Source organism: Oncorhynchus mykiss, chromosome 8 (assembly GCF_057628025.1).
Source record: "Oncorhynchus mykiss isolate SJ-2025 chromosome 8, ASM5762802v1, whole genome shotgun sequence".
Taxonomy (NCBI): Eukaryota; Metazoa; Chordata; class Actinopteri; order Salmoniformes; family Salmonidae; genus Oncorhynchus; species Oncorhynchus mykiss.
The window spans coordinates 41237816-41262211 of record NC_143029.1 but is presented as its reverse complement, the minus strand read 5'-3'; the positions used below and the strand labels follow the sequence as shown (position 1 = coordinate 41262211).

Genomic DNA, 24396 nt, shown 5'->3' with positions numbered 1-24396 from the left:
TCAGCCAGAGAGTGACCCAGTTTACTGTCAAATACAACCGGGCCAGACGGCAACCTTTTACTCTGAGGCTCTATCTATCTGACTGTAGGAATACAAAGCAAAAGAGAGAACCCAGTCTGGACAACCAAAAGTTTACTCAGGGGTTACCATTTTACTCAGGGGTTACCATTCCAGCAACAAAGTCTATGTTGAAAGGGAAAGGGGGATACCTAGTCAGTTGTACAACTGAATCCATTCAACTGAAATGCGTCTTCTGCATTTAACCCAACCCCTCTGAATCAGAGGTGCGGGGGGATGCCTGCTCATCGCCCTGCTCAGGGACAGATTTTTACCTTGTCAGATCGGGGATTCGATCCAGCAACCTTTTGGTTACTGGCCCATGCTCCTACCTATCAGAAGCTGTTGTCTGTAAAGCCTTCTCTCAGTCAAAAAGCTTGTCGGTGCTTTCTTTCTCTCTTTTTACACTCTTTGATTTCAGTCTCCGGTTTACGAGGCCTTCACACACACCTCTTTGAGACTCAAAGCTTTTCAGAGTCAACTCTGTGTGTGTGTGTGTGTGTGTGTGTGTGTGTGTGTGTGTGTGTGTGTGTGTGTGTGTGTGTACAGGCAATGAGAATAATAGGGATCAAACTTAATCATTCTGGATTTCTCTACTCCTTTATCCATCCCTTTGTCTCTCACTGTAGACTAGTGTCCTTAATCTCTGTCCTTACCTTCTCTTAACTCACTCTGCCTTTCTCTCTGTGTGTGTGTGGGCCAATTTTTAATAAAAAAAATGTTTTGATTTAACAGAAAATAAAACTTGGACGATGGATGCAGATTGGAGTAGAGGAAAGGAGGGGTAGTAGGGATGCTGCTAGTGGCAGTGTGATCCATACAGTCTATTAATAGAGGGCCAATATAAAGACAAAGTGCTGTGTATGGGGAAAAGAGCTCTACTGGAGGGAGAGAGGGAGGGAGGGGGCAGCAGTGTGTGTGGGCCTGCCTATGTGTGTGGGCCTGTGTGTTCAGGAACGCATGTGTAGCCATATGTGGTGTGTGTATGTATGTGCCGGGGTTTCATAATAACCATGAACAGTAAGTAGTGTGTGTGTCTGTGTTGTGTGTCTGCATCTGCATGTGTGTTTTGTCTTGTATGACGCAGAGTGTCACTAAGCTGTGAGTGCCTGAGAGAGCAGGGACTAAGAGAGGGATGGAGGAGAGGGCCTCCCGTGTCCCCGGCTAAGCTTCTCAATCCTGGGGAATAGAGAGACAGAATAACCCCTCATTTAGCCCTTCTACCCAGGGGTTATTAAGTTCAGTGTGTGGGTGAAGAGGGACTAATACAGTTCCCTTGGGATACACACTAACATACACGCACCCTTTCTCAAACAAACTCGCACACATCAAGTTCAAGTTTGTTTGTCATATACACATGATATACAGTGCCTTGCGAAAGTATTCGGCCCCCTTGAACTTTGTGACCTTTTGCCACATTTCAGGCTTCAAACATAAAGATATAAAACTGTATTTTTTTGTGAAGAATCAACAACAAGTGGGACACAATCATGAAGTGGAACGACATTTATTGGATATTTCAAACTTTTTTAACAAATCAAAAACTGAAAAATTGGGCGTGCAAAATTATTCAGCCCCCTTAAGTTAATACTTTGTAGCGCCACCTTTTGCTGCGATTACAGCTGTAAGTCGCTTGGGGTATGTCTCTATCAGTTTTGCACATCGATAGACTGAAATTTTTCCCATTCCTCCTTGCAAAACAGCTCGAGCTCAGTGAGGTTGGATGGAGAGCATTTGTGAACAGCAGTTTTCAGTTCTTTCCACAGATTCTCGATTGGATTCAGGTCTGGACTTTGACTTGGCCATTCTAACACCTGGATATGTTTATTTTTGAACCATTCCATTGTAGATTTTGCTTTATGTTTTGGATCATTGTCTTGTTGGAAGACAAATCTCCGTCCCAGTCTCAGGTCTTTTGCAGACTCCATCAGGTTTTCTTCCAGAATGGTCCTGTATTTGGCTCCATCCATCTTCCCATCAATTTTAACCATCTTCCCTGTCCCTGCTGAAGAAAAGCAGGCCCAAACCATGATGCTGCCACCACCATGTTTGACAGTGGGGATGGTGTGTTCAGCTGTGTTGCTTTTACGCCAAACATAACGTTTTGCATTGTTGCCAAAAAGTTCAATTTTGGTTTCATCTGACCAGAGCACCTTCTTCCACATGTTTGGTGTGTCTCCCAGGTGGCTTGTGGCAAACTTTAAACAACACTTTTTATGGATATCTTTAAGAAATGGCTTTCTTGCCACTCTTCCATAAAGGCCAGATTTGTGCAATATACGACTGATTGTTGTCCTATGGACAGAGTCTCCCACCTCAGCTGTAGATCTCTGCAGTTCATCCAGAGTGATCATGGGCCTCTTGGCTGCATCTCTGATCAGTCTTCTCCTTGTATGAGCTGAAAGTTTAGAGGGACGGCCAGGTCTTGGTAGATTTGCAGTGGTCTGATACTCCTTCCATTTCAATATTATCGCTTGCACAGTGCTTCTTGGGATGTTTAAAGCTTGGGAAATCTTTTTGTATCCAAATCCGGCTTTAAACTTCTTCACAACAGTATCTCGGACCTGCCCGGTGTGTTCCTTGTTCTTCATGATGCTCTCTGCGCTTTTAACGGACCTCTGAGACTATCACAGTGCAGGTGCATTTATACGGAGACTTGATTACACACAGGTGGATTGTATTTATCATCATTAGTCATTTAGGTCAACATTGGATCATTCAGAGATCCTCACTCAACTTCTGGAGAGAGTTTGCTGCACTGAAAGTAAAGGGGATGAATAATTTTGCACGCCCAATCTTTCTGTTTTTGATTTGTTAAAAAAGTTTGAAATATCCAATAAATGTCGTTCCACTTCATGATTGTGTCCCACTTGTTGTTGATTCTTCACAAAAAAATAGTTTTATATCTTTATGTTTGAAGCCTGAAATGTGGCAAAAGGTCGCAAAGTTCAAGGGGGCCGAATACTTTCGCAAGGCACTGTACATGGAGTACACAGTGCAATGAAATAACAATAAAAGCTCAATGAATAAAAATAGGATATTTACATGTGCCGGGGGATTGTGCAATAGATAGTGAAAAAATAAATAGACATTGTGCAGTAACAATAAATATGGAGTCCAGTAGCATCTGTGTAGGCTGTAGAAGTGGAGTGATTATAAAAAGAGAGAGGACAGGAGAGCGGGATGGAGAGATGAAGGGAGAGACGTGCAGATATAAGCTGACTTAGCAGAGTGGAGCGACAACAGGAATACATGGCTTTCTCTGCCGTCATGTGGCATTGATTAATAAGCTTAGCTAAGACACTCACACACACACAGACACATGCTCACACACACACACACACACACACACACACACACACACACATACACACACACACACACATGCTCACACACACACACACACACACACACACACACACAGACATATGCTCACACACACACACACAGACATATGCTCACACACACACACACACACACACACACACACACAGACATATGCTCACACACACACACACACACACACACACAGACATATGCTCACACGCAAATGGATCCTTATAGCCTACACACATACGCATACACACTGTATGTAGTACTGAAGTAGGTCATGGAGTCGTGGAACAATAGCTTTGCTTCTAAGACTTGGTCTCTTAGAGAGAAGCTTGTTCTTCATCTCCTACTGATTCAGTCACATAGCCACAGGAGAGAGGGAGGGAGGAGAAGAGAGGAGTTAGGACGCAGGAGAGTGAATGAATGGAACAGAGGGTGAAGGAAGTGAGTGATAGGGAGATAGGTGGGAGAGAGGAGAAAATAGGGGGGTTGGATGAAGATAGATGGAGATAAAGGGGGTGAGGAATTGGGAAAAGAATAGAGTAGCCACAGTCACCTCACCTCGCTGCACTCGGTCACAGTAGAACAGGAAATCATGTGACCCTCTCAGAAGGGTGTAGCCTAGGAACTAAGGAAAAGGCCCACTGTTGCGGGGACAGTAACGGGATATATGTGTGTGTATGCATGTACAATGCCGTGGATGTACAATGCTTTATGTGTGCGTGGGTGTTGCTGATAAAGGCTCGCTGTTGCAAAGTTTTCCCTCTCCCCTGCAGCTGCTCAGCTGGTGTGTGTGGGGGAGGAATGAAACTGACAGGCCTGAAAGTGCTGAGCTCAGCACACATTGAGCCTTTGCACACACACACACACACACACACACACACACACTGAAACGGAGCAGAAAGTTCTTGTGCAGGGGGTGAATGTAGGTCAGGGTCAGGCATGTTTGAGATCAACTGAACCAGTCAGCCATCAGTGACCCTTACTGACACTTAAAGGGATTTTTTCCCCTTGCTTTGGCGATATCTTTGTTCAACTCTTCCCCAGAGTCGGATGAACTCGTGGATACCATGTTTATGTCTCTGTGTCTAGTATGAAGAAAGAGGTAGATTCGTGAGCCAATGCTAGTGAATGCTAGCCAATGCGTTAGTGAAATGACTGGAAGTCTATGGGTATCTGCTAGCAGTATCCCTTTAACATTACAGCTGTGACATTTCACATGTACAGAGTAAGCCTCAGACCAGTCAAACCTGAGTGTGCATCAAATAAACCCTCTTTCAAAGAGATATGATGAAACTCATTCAACAGAGAATTCTTCTATGAGCCATTAGGTGTGGGCAAGAATGAAAACTACCAGATAACAAGGACAGCACTTTTTTTTAGTTATGGTAACCTCTCATTCATATAATATCTTTACCATGTTCCTGAAAAAGCTGTGCGCGTCTCTCAGTTTGTGTGTGTGTTGCTGTAGCTCGTGTACTCTGTACGTCCAGGATGTTTTTAGACTGAACCAGGCCCAGTAACAGTAGAGCGGAGCCCCAGGAGGATAGCTAGCTAGGGGCCCCCAGACTAATCTCTACCAGATGAGCTGGTCCTCCAGCCTCCAGCATGGCTAAAGCATCAGAGGAACGCACCCCAAGTCCCTAAACACACACACTACACCGCTCCCAGTCAAACGCATACACTACATGTTATGTCAAAGACTGCATCCTCCTACACACTGGAGCTACACTTACCACCAGTGAAATACATACTGGTGTACATAGAGATGTTTTAAATACTGAGACAACTAAACTGAGGAGTGCTGGCCTTCTGCCTCCAGTACTAGCTAACTGGAGGTTATATAGGTCATTGAACTGAACTGCACCCAACATTAGCATACCTTACTTCAGCTGTTGCTACCCTTCCATCTGACCTGGACAAAGAAAGCACTTGATGTAGGTGAGAGGAGAGTGTTACAGAAACACAGGATCAAATAGTCCGTACACCTCAATGTCACACACACTTGTTTTTCTATCCTTGTGGGGGAAGGGAATGGCCCTACGGGATAGAATTTTCCTTGCTTTACTATCTCTGTTGGGACTTTTGGGGATTTCAGGTCCCCACAAGGATAGAAGAACAAGACCACAAACACACACAGGGAGGGATAATCAGGGAGGGTGACATAATGAAGATGAATGGAGAGTACGTGCTGAAACGCAGAGAGGGGGTCAGAGAATGGCACTGTTGCGGAACTGTGTGTGTGTGTGAGTGTGTGACTGAGGCTGTATATTTTAACTGTGTGTGTGGCTGTGTATGTTTTTGTCAGGTGCGTGAATGAGGACCCAAAAGCGAATTAACAAAACAGAGTTTCTTTAATGACGAAACACATGTAGGCTCAGATGGACAGGCAGATTCCGACAGGACAGGACAAGGTTAGATGAACTGGCAGATTCCGACAGGACAGGACAAGGTTGCAGCAAACACGACGATAGTCTGGTTCAGGCATGAGAAACACAAACGAGAATCCGACAAAGACAGAAGCAGGAACAGAGAGAGATATAGAGACCTAATCAGAGGGAAAAAGGGAACAGGTGGGAAAAGGGGTGAACGAGGTAGTTAGAGGAGACAAGGAACAGCTGGGGGAAGGAGGGTAAGAAAAGGTAACCTAATACGACCAGCAGAGGGAGACAGGGTGAAGAGAAAGAACAGGAACAAGACACAACATGACAATACATGACAGTACCCCCCCACTCACCGAGCGCCTCCTGGCGCACTCGAGGAGGAAACCTGGCGGCAACGGAGGAAATCATCGATCAGCGAACGGTCCAGCACGTCCCGAGAGGGAACCCAACTCCTTTCCTCAGGACCGTACCCCTCCCAATCCACTAGGTACTGATGACCACGGCCCCGAGGACGCATGTCCAAAATCTTACGGACCCTGTAGATAGGTGCGCCCTCGACAAGGATGGGGGGGGGGGGGGGGGGAAGACGAGCGGGAGCGCGAAGAACGGGCTTAACACAGGAGACATGGAAGACCGGGTGGACGCGACGAAGATATCGCGGAAGAAGAAGTCGCACTGCGACAGGATTAATGATCTGAGAAATACGGAACGGACCAATGAACCGCGGGGTCAGCTTGCGAGAAGCTGTCTTAAGGGGAAGGTTCTGAGTGGAGAGCCAAACTCTCTGACCGCGACAATATCTAGGACTCTTAGTTCTACGCTTATTAGCGGCTCTCACAGTCTGCCCCCTATAACGGCAAAGTGCAGACCTGACCCTCTTCCAGGTGCGCTCGCAACGTTGGACAAAAGCCTGAGCGGAGGGGACGCTGGACTCGGCGAACTGAGACGAGAACAGCGGAGGCTGGTACCCGAGGCTACTCTGAAAAGGAGATAGCCCGGTCGCAGACGAAGGAAGCGAGTTGTGGGCGTATTCTGCCCAGGGGAGCTGTTCTGACCAAGACGCAGGGTTACGAAAAGAAAGACTGCGTAAGATGCGACCAATAGTCTGATTGGCCCGTTCTGCTTGACCGTTAGACTGGGGGTGAAAGCCGGAAGAGAGACTGACGGAAGCCCCAATCAAACGGCAAAACTCCCTCCAAAATTGAGACGTGAATTGCGGACCCCTGTCCGAAACGACGTCTGACGGAAGGCCATGAATTCTGAAAACATTCTCGATGATGATTTGTGCCGTCTCTTTAGCAGAAGGAAGCTTAGCAAGGGGAATAAAATGAGCCGCCTTAGAGAACCTATCGACAACCGTAAGAATAACAGTCTTCCCCGCTGACGAAGGCAGTCCGGTGATAAAATCTAAGGCGATGTGAGACCACGGTCGAGAGGGAATGGGAAGCGGCCTGAGACGGCCGGCAGGAGGGGAGTTACCGGACTTAGTCTGCGCGCAGACCGAACAAGCAGCCACGAAACGACGCGTGTCATGCTCCCGGGTGGGCCACCAAAAACGCTGGCGAATGGAAGCAAGCGTACCCCGAACGCCAGGGTGGCCGGCTAACTTGGCAGAGTGAGCCCACTGAAGTACGGCGAGACGAGTAGGAACGGGAACGAAAAGAAGGTTCCTAGGACAAGCGCGCGGCGACGGAGTGTGAGTGAGTGCTTGCTTTACCTGCCTCTCAATTCCCCAGACAGTCAACCCGACAACACGCCCCTCAGGGAGAATCCCCTCGGGGTCAGTGGAGGCTACTGAAGAACTGAAGAGACGAGATAAAGCATCAGGCTTGGTGTTCTTAGAGCCCGGACGATAAGAAATCACGAACTCGAAACGAGCGAAAAACAGCGCCCAACGAGCCTGACGCGCATTAAGTCGTTTGGCAGAACGGATGTACTCAAGGTTCCTATGGTCAGTCCAAACGACAAAAGGAACGGTCGCCCCCTCCAACCACTGTCGCCATTCGCCTAGGGCTAAGCGGATGGCGAGCAGTTCGCGGTTTCCCACATCATAGTTACATTCCGACGGCGACAGGCGATGAGAAAAATACGCGCAAGGGTGGACCTTGTCGTCAGAGAGGGAGCGCTGAGAAAGAATGGCTCCCACGCCCACCTCTGACGCGTCAACCTCGACAACGAACTGTCTAGAGACGTCAGGTGTAACAAGGATAGGTGCGGAAGTAAAACGATTCTTGAGGAGATCGAAAGCTCCCTGGGCGGAAACGGACCACTTAAAGCACGTCTTGACAGAAGTAAGGGCTGTGAGAGGAGCTGCCACCTGACCGAAATTACGGATGAAACGACGATAGAAGTTCGCGAAGCCGAGAAAGCGCTGCAGCTCGACGCGTGACTTAGGGACGGGCCAATCAATGACAGCTTGGACCTTAGCGGGATCCATCTTAATGCCCTCAGCGGAAATAACAGAACCGAGAAATGTGACGGAGGAGGCATGAAAAGTGCACTTCTCAGCCTTCACAAAAAGACAATTCTCTAAAAGGCGCTGGAGGACACGTCGAACGTGCTGAACATGAATCTGGAGTGACGGTGAAAAAAATCAGGATATCGTCAAGGTAAACGAAAACAAAGATGTTCAGCATGTCTCTCAGGACGTCATTGACTAATGCCTGAAAGACAGCTGGAGCGTTAGCGAGGCCGAAAGGAAGAACCCGGTATTCAAAGTGCCCTAACGGAGTGTTAAATGCCGTCTTCCACTCGTCCCCCTCCCTGATGCGCACGAGATGGTAAGCGTTAAGAAGGTCCAACTTAGTGAAAAACCTGGCTCCCTGCAGGATCTCGAAGGCTGAAGACATAAGAGGAAGCGGATAACGATTCTTCACTGTTATGTCATTCAGCCCTCGATAATCTATGCAGGGACGCAGAGACCCGTCCTTCTTCTTGACAAAAAAAAACCCCGCTCCGGCGGGAGAGGAGGAGGGGACTATGGTACCGGCGTCAAGAGCTACAGACAAATAATCTTCGAGAGCCTTACGTTCGGGAGCCGACAGAGAGTATAGTCTACCCCGGGGGGGAGTGGTTCCCGGAAGGAGATCAATACTACAATCATACGACCGGTGTGGAGGAAGAGAGGTGGCCCTGGACCGACTGAACACCGTGCGCAGATCGTGATATTCCTCCGGCACCCCTGTCAAATCACCAGGCTCCTCCTGTGAAGAAGAGACAGAGGAAACAGGAGGGATAGCAGACATTAAACATTTCACATGACAAGAGACGTTCCAGGAGAGGATAGAATTACTAGACCAATTAATAGAAGGATTATGACAAACTAGCCAGGGATGGCCCAAAACAACAGGTGTAAAAGGTGAACGAAAAATCAAAAAAGAAATGGTTTCGCTATGATTACCAGAGACAGTGAGGGTTAAAGGTAGCGTCTCACGCTGAATCCTGGGGAGAGGACTACCATCCAAAGCGAACAAGGCCGTGGGCTCCCTTAACCGTCTGAGAGGAATGTCATGTTCCCGAGCCCAGGTCTCGTCCATAAAACAGCCCTCCGCCCCAGAGTCTATCAAGGCACTGCAGGAAGCTGACGAACCGGTCCAGCGTAGATGGACCGACAAGGTAGTGCAGGATCTTGAAGGAGAGACAGGAGTAGTAGCGCTCACCAGTAGCCCTCCGCTTACTGATGAGCTCTGGCTTTTACTGGACATGAAGTGACAAAATGACCAGCGGAACCGCAATAGAGACAGAGGCGGTTGGTGATTCTCCGTTCCCTCTCTTTAGTCGAGATGCGGATACCTCCCAGCTGCATAGGCTCAGCACCCGAGCCGGCAGAGGAAGATGGTAGTGATGCGGAGAGGGGGGCAACGGAGAACGCGAGCTCCTTTCCACGAGCTCGGTGACGAAGATCAACCCGTCGCTCTATGCGAATAGCGAGTTCAATCAAGGAATCCACGCTGGAAGGAACCTCCCGGGAGAGAATCTCATCCTTTACCTCCGCGCGGAGACCCTCCAGAAAACGAGCGAGCAAAGCCGGCTCGTTCCAGTCACTGGAGGCAGCAAGAGTGCGAAACTCAATAGAGTAGTCTGTTATGGATCGATTACCTTGACATAGGGAAGACAGGACCCTGGAAGCTTCCTCCCCAAAAACAGATCGATCAAAAACCCGTATCATCTCCTCCTTAAAGTCCTGATACTGGTTAGTACACTCAGCCCTTGCCTCCCAGATTGCCGTGCCCCACTCACGAGCCCGTCCAGTAAGGAGAGATATGACGTAGGCGATACGAGCAGTGCTCCTGGAGTAAGTGTTGGGCTGGAGAGAAAACACAATATCACACTGGGTGAGGAACGAGCGGCATTCAGTGGGCTCCCCAGAGGGTTATTGATTCTGGGCTCCGGAGATTCGAAAGCCCTGGAAGTGGCCGGTGGATCGAGGCGGAGATGGTGAACCTGTTCTGTGAGGTTGGAGACTTGGGCGGCCAGGGTCTCAACGGCATGTCGAGCAGCAGACAATTCCTGCTCGTGTCTGCCTAGCATCGCTCCCTGGATCTCGACGGCTGAGTGGAGAGGATCCGAAGTCGCTGGGTCCATTTTTGGTCGGATTCTTCTGTCAGGTGCGTGAATGAGGACCCAAAAGCGAATTAACAAAACAGAGTTTCTTTAATGACGAAACACATGTAGGCTCAGATGGACAGGCAGATTCCGACAGGACAGGACAAGGTTAGATGAACTGGCAGATTCCGACAGGACAGGACAAGGTTGCAGCAAACACGACGATAGTCTGGTTCAGGCATGAGAAACACAAACGAGAATCCGACAAAGACAGAAGCAGGAACAGAGAGAGATATAGAGACCTAATCAGAGGGAAAAAGGGAACAGGTGGGAAAAGGGGTGAACGAGGTAGTTAGAGGAGACAAGGAACAGCTGGGGGAAGGAGGGTAAGAAAAGGTAACCTAATACGACCAGCAGAGGGAGACAGGGTGAAGAGAAAGAACAGGAACAAGACACAACATGACAATACATGACAGTTTTAGTATGTGTGTGTGGATGGGGGAGATGGCATTAACAAGGCCTAACATCCGGGAATGGTTGAAAAAATGAGAGGACACAGAGGGGGGTGGAATGCTGTCGTTTTCGGGAAGCGGTTAGGAAATCAGAAGCATTGCAGGGGTATGGGGAAAGGAGGGTATTTAGGGAGGGGGCGCACACAGACATGTGAAACAGCCAGGGCAGAGCAGTGTTTATAGTGGTAGTAAACCTCTAAACCTTAATTTTCTCCCTCAATGGTAGAGGCCCTCTCTCCTGACTAGACAAACTCTCTCCTACTCTTCTTTTCTCTCCCTCTCCCCCTGAGATGTGCTGTAGGACCTCCTCTCTCTCCCCTTCCCCTCCCCCCCTCTTTCCTTTCAGAAACCTCACCCCCTTTCTTTCCTAATATGAAATGTTCTCCTTCTCTCCCCTCTATCTACATCTCCCTCTCTCATATGGGACAGTAATCATGTAGGCATCATGCTTCTCTGAATCTGCAGAGCACACACACACACACAAACACGCTCCACAGATCTCATTAATCAACCATCCATGTGGAAAAGTCCAATTACACATACGTGTGTGTGTGTGTGTGTGTGTGTGTGTGGTTACAGTGCGACACTCCCGAGACCGCGTGCCTCTGATGGACTTCCCTATTGTTTTTGTTAGTGCATTTATTCACGTAGTTTATCATTCTGTCTCTAGACCAGTATGTTCTCTGTCTCAGTCTGTACGTGTGTGTTCTTAGTTCACTCATAGGCCAGGGCCATCACATGACACATTACCCAGGCTGACTTGCACTCTGATCGAGCTCTCTATTTTTAGATGTGAAATGTTGAAATAGATGGTGTGATGGTTAGTAAACAGGACAGGCTATATACTCACACCATCAGCTCACACCATGGTGCTAGATCTGGAGGTGGCACACCCTACACACATCAGACGTTAACAGGCTTTAAATACCGCTCTCGATATTGACTTTAAACACGGTGGGAGTTGTGGATGGCCACTGAGCAGATCTTGCTAAGAGAACCGTTGGATGAGCCTCATAATGGAGACATACTGTTCCAGAGACAGAATAAATATATATTTGTTCGAGTCTTTCTACATCTGAAGCAAGCCATCTGTTTGTTTTGGTGCACGTGTCTGTTGGTCTGCCTCTTTGTCTGTCTTTCTCTCCCCCCTCTCGCTTTGCTCTCTCTCGCTCTCTCCCCTCTCTCTTTCTCTCTCTATATCTGTGGAGATGATCTGCAGGCTTTGTGTGTGTGTGTGAGTGAGTGAGTGAGTGAGTGCGTCCATCCTTGCGTGCATGCTTGCTTGTGTGTGTTCTTGGCAAGCGTGGTAGGGCCTTGGCTGTGGGACGTTCTGTCGGGAACTCTGGTGGTAAAGCACAGCAAGGCCAGCTGTAACATCCCATAGTGAACTATACTGAGCCGTACACGAATGAACGCACAGGATACCGTGCGTTATGTTCTCTACTGCTGAGGGGAGCTGATTCTCTCAGCTTTGGGTAGATTTGAGACTCTATACAGAAGGGATCTATACAGAACGGATCTAAAGTAAGGGAGCTTTTTGTTTCATACGGTCTGTGTATGTTTACTGTGCTGTGTATGTTGTGAACACATTCACACACTGTAGATATTTCTGTTTATGCATGTGTGTGTGTATGCAGTAACTCACGACAGCATAAGTCAAGCACGTTTTCAGCAACGAGGTGACTGGGATCATGAAACACACTGACCTACAGGAGGGCCACCAGGACAATGTGACAGACCATGCCTGATTTTTAGGGCTCTGATTGGTTAGATAAGGTGGGCTTGATCAGCCAACACCCCCTCTCAGGGCAACACCCCCTCTCTCAGCCAACACCCCCTCTCTCCTGATTGGAGGAAACGGAGGGTAAACACGGTCTTTGAGCATGTGGCCTTATGCAAAACTGAGCTCAGGACGGGATGAATGGCGGAAGAGTGGGTGTGTGCGTGTGCGTGTGCATGTATGACTGTGTGTGACCCACACATTAGGCTTCTTAGTGGCAGGAGAATGATCCATGATTCCTAATTCTTTATTCTTGTGGACTGTGAAAAGAGAAAGGGGCCCACCCTGTTGGAGTGACAGAGACCTGTGGACAATTTGAGAGTTTCCTGTTCATATGTACATTATTTCGTGTGGGCTTATTTGTGGGTTGGACTATTGTTGTGTGAATGTAGTGTCGTGTCTTTGGCTATGCCGGATTAAGTGATATGACATGCTATTCTATAAAATCCTTTCTCCATAATGAATATTACCTGATTGAGCTAATCATGTAAATGTAATTAATTAAGAGAGTCGGGGCACCACAAAATAATATTTATAGAGCTGTTATCTTCCGAATAAACTCTTAAAGACCTAGTAATATTTTACATCAATAGCAGTCAATATTAATCGTCACCTTAATTCAGTCTCATCTGAAAGTTTCACGGACCCTGGCTAACAAATTGAATCAGCAATACAAAATTGGGTTTAATTATTTATTTACTAAATACCTAACTAATCACACAGAATTACATATACAAAGAATGAATCATACCTTGATTACAAATTACGTCATAAAGGAAAACGTCCCTGGCGGGCGGAACAGATATGACAGCTGGTTACACAAAAGAAAGGGGGCTGGGTTTGAGTGAAAGAGCGGGAAGACTAAGGGACAAAGGGAGAAGCTGTGCTATCGTAAATACAGTATCTTATACATTCTAAATTACCGCCCATTTGGAAAAGAAAAATGCAATAAATATTTACTCTGAGCTGCGCTTCAGTAGGTTGGTGGTAAATGGAAGGCCGTGTTGCCAAACCAAGTCCATTTTCCTTTGAAGAATGTCTCTGGTGGTCAATTGGATATGCTATAGTAACATCGTTGTGTGGTAGACGGGATACTCTGTTCTTTCCTAGCCCGCATTTGCAGCTGCTGTTGCTAACTCAACGTCTAGGAGGTATCACTTCTGTTGTGAATAACAGTTCAAAGTTCATACCATTCGCAACCAAAGCTCACGCTGAGGTTGGCTTAGTTCTGTAGTTGACATGTTAGTCCTTTTAACGCAGAGGCTGCAGACCTCACGTACTTGGAACAGGAGGTTACATTTTCGTCCAAGGCTTTATATAGTAGAGCGAGAAGAGTGTGTCTGAAAAGTTTTATAACCCATGTCTCTTCACAGGGGCGGACCACTGATTGAGCAGAGCCCTAAACTTATGAAAGCCCAAATCTCTCATTTGGAAGCTAAAATTACATTTAATCTTTTCACCAATAATTTTATATTCAAACATTTCAATTGAACAACAATTCCATGTGAATCCGATAACTCTGATGTGTAGACTTTCTACTGTAGAGTTTGTCATCCTATCATCTATGAGAATGTCTAAGATGACAACCGAACTGACATCATATTCATTAAGTACCCCCGCATATGTTCAATTGGTCGGATTACCAGAATATAGTTCATTTCACCCCACCTTCTGATGTTGCCAGAATCTCTGTTAACCAAGGGATTTTCATATGTCACATCAGCAGGGTAGAGAGAGAAAAAAGGGGGAAGAGGTATTTATGACTGTCATAAACCTACCCCCAGGCCAACGTCATGACAGTAGTATATTAGTCAAATGTAAATGCAATGTGCAGAGACAGAGAACGAGCGAGAGGGAGAGAGAGAAAATAAGAAGAATGCCAGAATAGAGTGTGACCACTTTCACAATCCTGATCTCTTGATCCATGTACAGTTTAGACACACACACACACAACCTAAACACACACAAATAAGTGGAGCGATGCCCAGCCCAGGCTGGGAAAGAGCACGTTTGGTTGAATGGAATGGAATGTTCTCTTCACTCTCCAGAACTCAGGGCAGCTGGAATTGGGAGTAGTGTGTGTAGTGTATAGTGTGTAGTGTGTGTGTGTGTGTGTGTGTGTGTGTGTGCATGGAGGGTTACAATATAAATAACTTTGTACTAACTCTCCTGTCCTCTGTATCAGCGCCTGGCCTGTAGTTTATTTATAATCCACCTCGTGTCAAAAACATACAGTTAGTCCTCTCTCCTTCTTTCTGTCTCTCTCGTATCTCATCAAGAACGTACAGTTAGTCCTCTCTCCCTCTTTCTGTCTCTCGCATCTTCTCAAGAACGTACAGTTAGCCCTCTCTCCCTCTTGCTGTCTCTCTCGCATCTTCTCAAGAACGTACAGTTAGCCCTCTCTCCCTCTTTCTGTCTCTCTCGTATCTCATCAAGAACGTACAGTTAGTCCTCTCTCCCTCTTTCTGTCTCTGGCATCTTCTCAAGAACGTACAGTTAGCCCTCTCTCCCTCTTGCTGTCTCTCTCGCATCTTCTCAAGAACATACAGTTAGCCCTCTCTCCCTCTTTCTGTCTCTCTCGCATCTTCTCAAGAACGTACAGTTAGCCCTCTCTCCCTCTTACTGTCTCTCTCGCATCCTCTCTCACATCTTCTCTCTCGCATAATCTTCTTTGTTATTATTATTTACTTTTATATTAACAGTGAGTCCCGTTGAGACCAAGGTCTCATTTGCAAGGGAGCCCTGCATCTTACTATTACACAAATTACACATAGGACATACACCAGAAAATTCAATAAACACTCATAAAAAGCATGTATCTCTCCTCTCTCACACAACCATTATTTTCCTTAATCCCTCTTTTGCACAACTCTTTTAGATACAAATGTCAAATATATGTCAACAACCCTTCCTCCAAAGGACTATTCTATGGATTACATGTGAAAATCCCCCAGATCATGGGCTTTTTTTTTTGACTGGTCTTTGTGAGGAATCAGTGTGTGTGTGTGTGTGTGTGTGTGTGTGTGTGTGTGTGTATGTTGTTGACACTTTTTGTTGTTAGCCTGCAGACCTAAGAGGACCAGTCCTGTTTCTCTCTCTCTCCTTATACAGTCGTGGCCAAAAGTTTTGAGAATGACACAGATATTAATTTCCACAAAATTTGCTGCTTCAGTGTCTTTAGATATTTTTGTCAGATGTTACAATGGAATACTGAAGTATAATTACAGCATTTCATACGTGTCAAAGGCTTTTATTGACAATTACATGAAGTTGATGCAAAGAGTCAATATTTGCAGTGTTGACCCTTCCTTTTCAAGACCTCTGCAATCCGCCCTGGCATGCTGTCAATTAACCTCTGGACCACATCCTGACTGATGGCAGCCCATTCTTGCATAATCAATGCTTGGAGTTTGTCAGAATTCATGGGTTTTTGTTTGTCCACCCGCCTCTTGAGGATTGACCACAAGTTCTCAATGGGATTAAGGTCTGGGGAGTTTCCTGGCCATGCACCCAAAATATCGATGTTTTGTTCCCCAAGCCACTTAGTTATCACTTTTGCCAAATGGCAAGGTGCTCCATCATGCTGGAAAAGGCATTGTTCGTCACCAAACTGTTCCTGGATGGTTGGGAGAAGTTGCTCTCGGAGGATGTGTTGGTACCATTCTTTATTCATGGCTGTGTTCTTAGGCAAAATTGTGAGTGAGCCCACTCCTTTGGATGATAAGAAACCCCACACATGAAAAGCTTTTTTCCGAATGCCCCAAACAATCGGAAAGGGGATTCATCAGAGAAAATGACTTCACCCCAGTCCTCAGCAGTCCAATGCTGAGTCCCTGTACCTTTTTGTGGAATATCAGTCTGTCCCTGATGTTTTCCTGGAGAGAAGTGGCTTCTTTGCTGCCCTTCTTGACACCAGGCCACCCTTCAAAAGTCTTTGCCTCACTGTGCGTGCAGATGCACTCACACCTGCCTGCTGCCATTCCTGAGCAAGCTCTGTACTGGTGGTGCCCCGATCCCGCAGCTGAATCAACTTTAGGAGACAGTCCTGGCGCTTGCTGAACCTTCTTGGGCGCCCTGAAGCCTTCTTCACAATAATTGAACCGCTCTCCTTGAAGTTCTTGATAATCCGATAAATGGTTGATTTAGGTGCAATCTTACTGGCAGCAATATCCTTGCCTGTGAAGCCCTTTTTGTGCAAAGCAATGATGACGGCACATGTTTCCTTGCAGGTAACCTTGGTTGACGGAGGAAGAACAATGATTCTAAGCACCACCCTCCTTTTGAAGCTTCCAGTATGTTATTCAAACTCAATCAGCATGACGGAGTGATCTCCAGCCTTGTCCTCGTCAACACTCACACCTGTGTAAATGAGAGAATCACTGACATGATATCAGCTGGTCCTTTTTCTGGCAGGGCTGAAATGCAGTGGAAATGTTTTCTGGGGATTCAGTAAATTTGCAATTCCTCTGATCACTCTTCATAACATTCTGGAGTATTTGCAAATTACCATCATACAAACTGAGGCAGGACGGACGGACGGAAGGACGTACTGGGTGTACTTTACCTGCCTCCCGGACGGCGTCCGTCCGTCCGTCCGGTGACGCAAGGGAGGTAAAGTACACCCAGAGGTGTAAGGCTCAGGTCACTGAACCCAAGCAATCAGTGCTGACAGAGCAGGTCTGGAGGCGAAGTAATGGTGTAAGAGGAGTTGCCAACGACCTCAGTGCACTCTCACCTTTGACCCCGCCCAGCCTCCCAGCCTGATGTTCACCTCACGACCTGGACACTTCCTGTTATACAGGGTGTGAAGAGCTCTCAGTCTGTGTGTGCATGTGTTACATAACCTCGGAGGGTAGGGCAGGTCTTTTAGGAAAGAGATAGCACTTCCCCCTGTGGCTGAAGGCATGGTTCAGGCTTGCTTTGAACCAGTAAAGCAGGGGAGGAGAAGGGAAGGTGGGGGGGTTAGAATACTGGATAGGCGGGGAGGTGTAGGGAGATTGGAGGCCGGCAGAGAGATTTAGGACAGGACAAACCGCTCATCCTTTTCTTCCAAGTCACATATGAGGCCAGAATGACCCAGGCTCTCCTGTCAGTCTACAGTGATATATGAGGCGTAGCTGGGTGATGAAACCAACTTAAACAACTCCTGGTGGTAGAGACTGTAGAGCTCAGTATTACTATAATATTACTATTTCATACAAGCCTCTAAAAAATGGTGTGTGTGTGTGTGTGTGCGTGTGTGTGTGTGTGTGTGTGTGGATTCCTAGAGTGGTTGCTGACAGTGATTAATTGTTCCCACATGTTGCTGATGGACAAAAAGTCCTCTGTGCTCCAGAGCTCTGGCTGCAGCTGGTGTCTACATAGATACATACATACATACATGCATAAGAATCTGTCAGTTAAACATTAGCTACGGAACAGGTGTGGAAGGGGACGAGATGACAACTGGGACGAGATGACAACTGAGGAGATGTTGTAGAGAGCTGTGTGTGTGTTCAAGGCCATGAGTGTTTGTTAGCATTGTGTATACATGTGCAGTCATACATTGTATTTATGCGTCGTGTCAGTAGTAGGGATAAAGGGTGTATTTGTGTAGTTAGTTTAGGTGTGTGTGTTTGTACGTGTGTATAAGAAAGAAAGAGAGAGACAAAGAGTTAGAGAGAGAGAGATATGAATCAGAGCTACTGTCTCGTTTTTCTTAATGGGCTTTGGGAATAACCCAGAGGAGCAAGTGTAGTACGTATATTGTACTCTCACTGCAGTGTCGCAAGCACACAGACACACACACAAACCACGCACTTACATACACATATTACACCCTCTCTTAACAATTACTTTTTAGTGGTACGGAAAAGAGAGGGGTGGGTGATAGAGGAAATATTAAAGAGTTCCAGTGTTGGCAGAGAGAGGGAGGAGTGGAGAAAGCGAGGGAAGAAGGGAGAGAAGGAGTGAGAATGTATTAAGTGTCAGGAGCTGGCAGATATATGTTTACAGGGGGAGAGAACCTCAGAGATTCCATTCACTCTGTTCCCTCTCTTTTCCTCCCTCACTTGCTTCCTCTCGCTCGCTCCCTCCATTGATGTTATCCCCCTCTCTGCTCACACCCCCACCCTCTTTATAATTTGATGTATCTAGTTATTTCAATAATTCTTTAAGCGTTCTTCCTTCATTCATTTAGCTCATAGCAGCTGTAAACACTTAGTGTGGGAGTGTGTATGTTCTGGGGCTGTTTGTTTTTAGCTGCTGTAATAAAGCAGCCTAACGTCAAACCTCTGGAGATGCTGCCTGGCTGGCTGGCTGGCTGGCTGCCTGGCTGTAAACACTGGTTTCCTTGGTATCTCTCCTCATCTTACTTCATAGGACAGACCTACACGCACATACACATATACACACCGTGGCCGAAGTCTTGCCTACTACTTAGTAAAACAACATACTGTGTACTAATAGTACATACTATTGAGAACTTACCGTTTAGTAAAAATGTGTGCAGTAAGAAACAAATGTCAACCTACCACTCATCCATACTGAGAAGGCGTCATCTAATGCGCAATCGTGCTTGTTCCCTGCTATTCGTTCGTTTGTCAAAAACACGTGGGTGTGAAAAGACAATTCTCTTCCTCAATAGTGTGCAATGTATTCTACTAGATGAAGCAATGAGCAATAAAGCCTAAATTAATATGACATCCTGGCATTTAAAGCATACTCAGTACTGCTATTGCCCTCAACTCTCCTATTTTTCCGAACAGAATAACAATCCAATCTACGTTGTCAGTGTACTGTAAGAGAGGAAGGGAAAGAGGAGATTGGTTGGGAAAAACAATATTTGGATTCCCACAAAAAAAAAACTACTTTGGCTCTCTCTGATTCAAACCCAATAATCTGTTCTGTTTTGGGGCAGAGAAAAAACATGCAAAGATATAATATAAAGAAAAAATGATGTTTTGGATGGTGTTTAGGTTGTTTATATGGATATATGACTCACCACCTGGATTTGGTCTTATGTAGCAAAATTTGAAATTGTGTTTTTTACATTGGATAAAGGTAGAGACTCACGGCTACAAAATTGTATATTTTGCACTGCATTTTTGAGGAACAATGGAAAAGTAATTCTGCTTTGAAATTTATAAACTTGTAAACTCACTTTTGAGAAAATGGCCTTTGAATGTTTTGGTATCTAGTGAAGAGCCCTTCTTTGTCTACAACCATTCAGCATGGTTCTGACTGATGGTTAGAGCGTTGGACAAGTAACCGAAAGGTTGCAAGTTCAAATCCCTGAGCTGACAAGGTACAAATCTGTCGTTCTGCCTCTGAACAGGTAGTTAACCCACTGTTCCTAGGCCATCATTGAAAATAAGAATTTGTTCTTAACTGACTTGCCTAGTTAGATAAAGGTAAAATAAAATACATTTGTTTACCTCTGGATAACATGAAAACAGCCTAACAAGCTCTGCTGGCAACAATTTCATTACGCTTTTTTGCTGACTTTTACTGACACCGGCCATATTCAACGGGTGTTGTACACTTTAGCTTAACTTCTTGGTGACGGGGCAGTATTTTCACGTCCGGATGAAATGCATGCCCAAATTCAACTGCCTGCTACTCATCCCCAGAAGATAAGATATGCATATTATTAGTAGATTTGGATAGAAAACACTCTGAAGTTTCTAAGCCGTTTGAATCATGTCTGTGAGTATAACATAACTTATTTAGCAGGCGAAACCCCGAGGACAAATCATTCAGATTTTTTTTATTTTTTTTAGGTCACTCTCTTTTCAATGGGTTTTCATTGGTAATCCAGATTTCTAAGGGACCTTCTTGCAGTTCCTATCGCTTCCACTGAATGTCAACAGTCTTTAGAAATTGGTTGAGGTTATTCCTTTGTGTAATGAAGAAGTACGGCCATCTTGAACGAGGATCACTTGAAGTGTACTGTTAGATAGAAGCGCGTGACCAGAAAGCTAGCTTCAGTTTGTTTTCTTCCTGTATTGAACACAGATCTTCGTCTTCAATTGTATCAATTATTTACGTAAAAAAATACCGAAGGTTCTATTACAAAAGTAGTTTGAAATGTTTTGGCAAAGTTTACAAGTAACTTTTGAGATATTTTGTAGTCATGTTGAGCAAGTTTGAACTGGTGTTTTTCTGGATCAAACGCGCCAAATAAATTGACATTTTGGATATACAGTGGGGCAAAAAAAAAAAGATGAGAGAGGCCTGTAATTTTCATCATAGGTACACTTCAACTATGACAGACAAAATGAGAAACAAAATCCAGAAAATCACATTGTAGGATTTTTAATGAATTTATTTGCAAAATATGGTGGAAAATAAGTATTTGGTCAATAACAAAAGTTTATCTCAATACTTTGTTATATACCCTTTGTTGGCAATGACAGAGGTTAAATGTTTTCTGTAAGTCTACACAAGGTTTTCACACACTGTTGCTTGTATTTGTACCCATTCCTCCATGCAGATCTCCTCTAGAGCAGTGATGTTTTGGGGCTGTTGCTGGGCAACACAGACTTTCAACTCCCTCCAAAGATTTTCTATGGGGTTGAGATCGGGAGACTGGCTAGGCCACTCCAGGACCTTGAAATGCTTCTTACGAAGCCACTCATTCGTTGCCCGGGCAGTGTGTTTGGCATCATTGTCATGCTGAAAGACCCAGCCACATTTCATATTCAATGCCCTTGCTGATGGAAGGAGGTTTTCACTCAAAATCTCACGATACATGGCCCCATTCATTCTTTCTTTTACACGGATCAGTCGTCCTGGTCCCTTTGCAGAAAAACAGCCCCAAAGCATGATGTTTCCACCCCCATACCTCACAGTAGGTATGGTGTTCTTTGGATGCAACTCAGCATTCTTTGTCCTCTAAACACAACGAGTTGAGTTTTTACCAAAAAGTTATATTTTGGTTTCATCTGACCATATGACATTCTCCCAATCTTCTTTTGGATCATCCAAATGCTCTCTAGCAAACTTCAGACGGGCCTGGACATGTACTGGCTTAAGCAGGGGGACACGTCTGGCACTGCAGGATTTGAGTCCCTGGCAGCGTAGTTTGTTACTGATGGTAGGCTTTGTTACTTTGGTCCTAGCTCTCTGCAGGTCATTCACTAGGTCCCCCCGTGTGGTTCTGAGATTTTTGCTCACCGTTCTTGTGATCATTTTGACCCCACGGGGTGAGATCTTGCATGGAGCCCCAGATCGAGGGAGATTATCAGTGGTCTTGTATGTCTTCCATTTCCTAATAATTGCTCCCACAGTTGATTTCTTCAAACCAAGCTGCTTACCTATTGCAGATTCAGATTCTTCCCAGCCTGGTGCAGGTCTACAATTTTGTTTCTGGTGTCCTTTGACAGCTCTTTGGTCTTGGCCATAGTGGAGTTTGGAGTGTGACTGTTTGAGGTTGTGGACAGGTGTCTTTTATACTGATAACAAGTTCAAACAGGTGCCATTAATACAGGTAACGAGTGGAGGACAGAGGAGCCTCTTAAAGAAGAAGTTACAGGTCTATGAGAGCCAGAAATCTTGCTTGTTTGTAGGTGACCAAATACTTATTTTCCACCATAATTTGCAAATAAATGTATTAAAAATCCTACAATGTGATTTTCTGGATTTTGTTTGTTGTCATTTATTCTGTCAGAGTTGAAGTGTACCTATGATGAAAATTACATATTTTTAAGTGGGAGAACTTGCACAATTGGTGGCTGACTAAATACTTTTTTGCCCCACTGTATATCGACGGAATTAATCAAACAAAAGGACCATTTGTGATGTTTATGGGACTTTTCTGCGTTTTGTGTCACGCCTGCAGGGTTGAAATATGGTTTCTCTCTTTGTTGAGGTGCTATCCTCAGATAATAGCATTGTTTGCTTTCACCGAAAAGCATTTTGGAAATCTGACATGTTGGCTGGATTCACAACAAGTGTAGCGTTGTGTGCATATGTGATTTAATGAAAGTTCGATTTTTATAGTAATTTATTTTAATTTGGCGCTCTGCATTTTCCCTGGCTTTTGGCCAGAGAAGTTAAGACATGTAGCTAGCTAACATTAGGCTCTAACTAGCAAACGGTTCTGGGATATGAATAATAACATCATAAACATAACGTTAGCTAGCTACCTAACAGTTCAATTTAGCTTGAAATGAAACCACTTTCTGTCAAAATTAGAAATGTGTAATATCTAAAAATGTAGCTAGCTATCTTACCCGTATACATCATCATGCGTGATGGACGCGTCTCCCTGTCACGGATGCCATGTCACGGTTGCCCTTAGTTTGAAGATGTAATCTGGTGACAGGTGTTTTCTCCATCTCTTTAGCTATCAAACTCTAATTCCACTGATTTCGAAACTCAACCCTCCAGAAAGTGGAGAGCAACACTCATGCAGCTCCACTACACTATACATGTTTTAAAAAGCCTTGTTCGACATGATCACCAACACAGACTGAGAGCTCACATAAATAGAAGCCATCTATATGGCAGACCAATCCGAACTCAGACCAATCCGAACTCCGAACTTGTCCAGCCCACTCATTATCTCAGCCAATCATGGCTAGCGGGAAGGTTGCTTCCTTTTTCTCTGGCTAAACTAACTACACTCGTAATTTAAAAATGGTATTCGTATTTACAGATGGCATACACGTTTGTTATTAAGGCACATGAAAGTTCACATGTTCCAGAAGGCATTTCTGCCAAAAAACGCATTTTGATTTGAAAATCAAATGTAAACGTTCAAATGGCTCTCCTGTAAAATCGTGACTTGCGACATACGCCTAGTTTCCTGAAACGGGTCACATATCAAAAGCCCAGTCTCTCTCAGGGCCCATAGAGAAGCATATGTTTGGAAAGAAACTGGAAAGAGGCGTGGATGAATATCCATTGCAGTACCTCAATGTGGTCAGTTCTTTTGGGTTGCCTCCCTATTTATAATCAGCAAAATTACCAAGATGTTTGTGTGTTGAAACATGTTTGGTATAAAACGTACTGTTTGTGGAGTAACCATGCACAGCCATCACTCTATGTGTAAGCCACACATAACACACATTATTAAGTAGTTATGTCCATTCATCCTGTGTGTAGAGGATGTAACCAATAGACCAGTAGAGTCTGGAGCTTTGTTCTTACACAGTCTTCCCTTGTCCGGTGATGATATGTGAGGTTAGAGAGTGTGTGTTCATTACTCCATCATAAATGGGCCATGGTACTGTATATGAAAGCATCTAGCCTAGTGGTTAGAGCATTCGACTAGTAACTGAAAGGTTGCAAGTTCATATCCCTGAGCTTACAAGGTACAAATCTGTTGTTCTGCCCCTGAACAGGCAGTTAACCCACTGTTCCTAGGCCATCATTGAAAATAAGAATTTGTTCTTAACTGACTTGCCTAGTTAAATAAAGATTAAAAAAAATATATATAAAAAAATGTCAGCTGAAGCATCCACGTGGCCATGGATAGATGGGTGTTATCTTCTGTGTGTGAGTGTGGTGCGATGGACATGTGGATGCTGTGAGTGGTATGGTATTATGGTGCCTTTAATTTTACTGGTACCATTATGAAATCATAATCTTGTGAGCAAAACATTTTATAGCGGCCCCCCTCATGACAGCAAAGAACATTTACATTTTTAAAGTTAATTTCATGTAATTCTACTCATTTTGCCATGGGGTGGAGAGAAAATGTTGCCGTTTTACAGCTAATTTCCTGCAATTCTACGTATTTTGCCATAGGGTGGAGGAAAATGTTTGCCGTTTTTAATATGATAGCTTGATGATCAATGGG

At 45.2% G+C, this 24396-nt stretch overlaps 1 protein-coding gene across 1 annotated transcript in view; it reads left to right on the top strand.

Annotated features, from left to right (window-relative positions):
• Nucleotides 1-24396, top strand: part of LOC110529912 (forkhead box protein O3) — a 64265-nt gene that overhangs the window by 27883 nt on the left and 11986 nt on the right. The window lies entirely within an intron of this gene.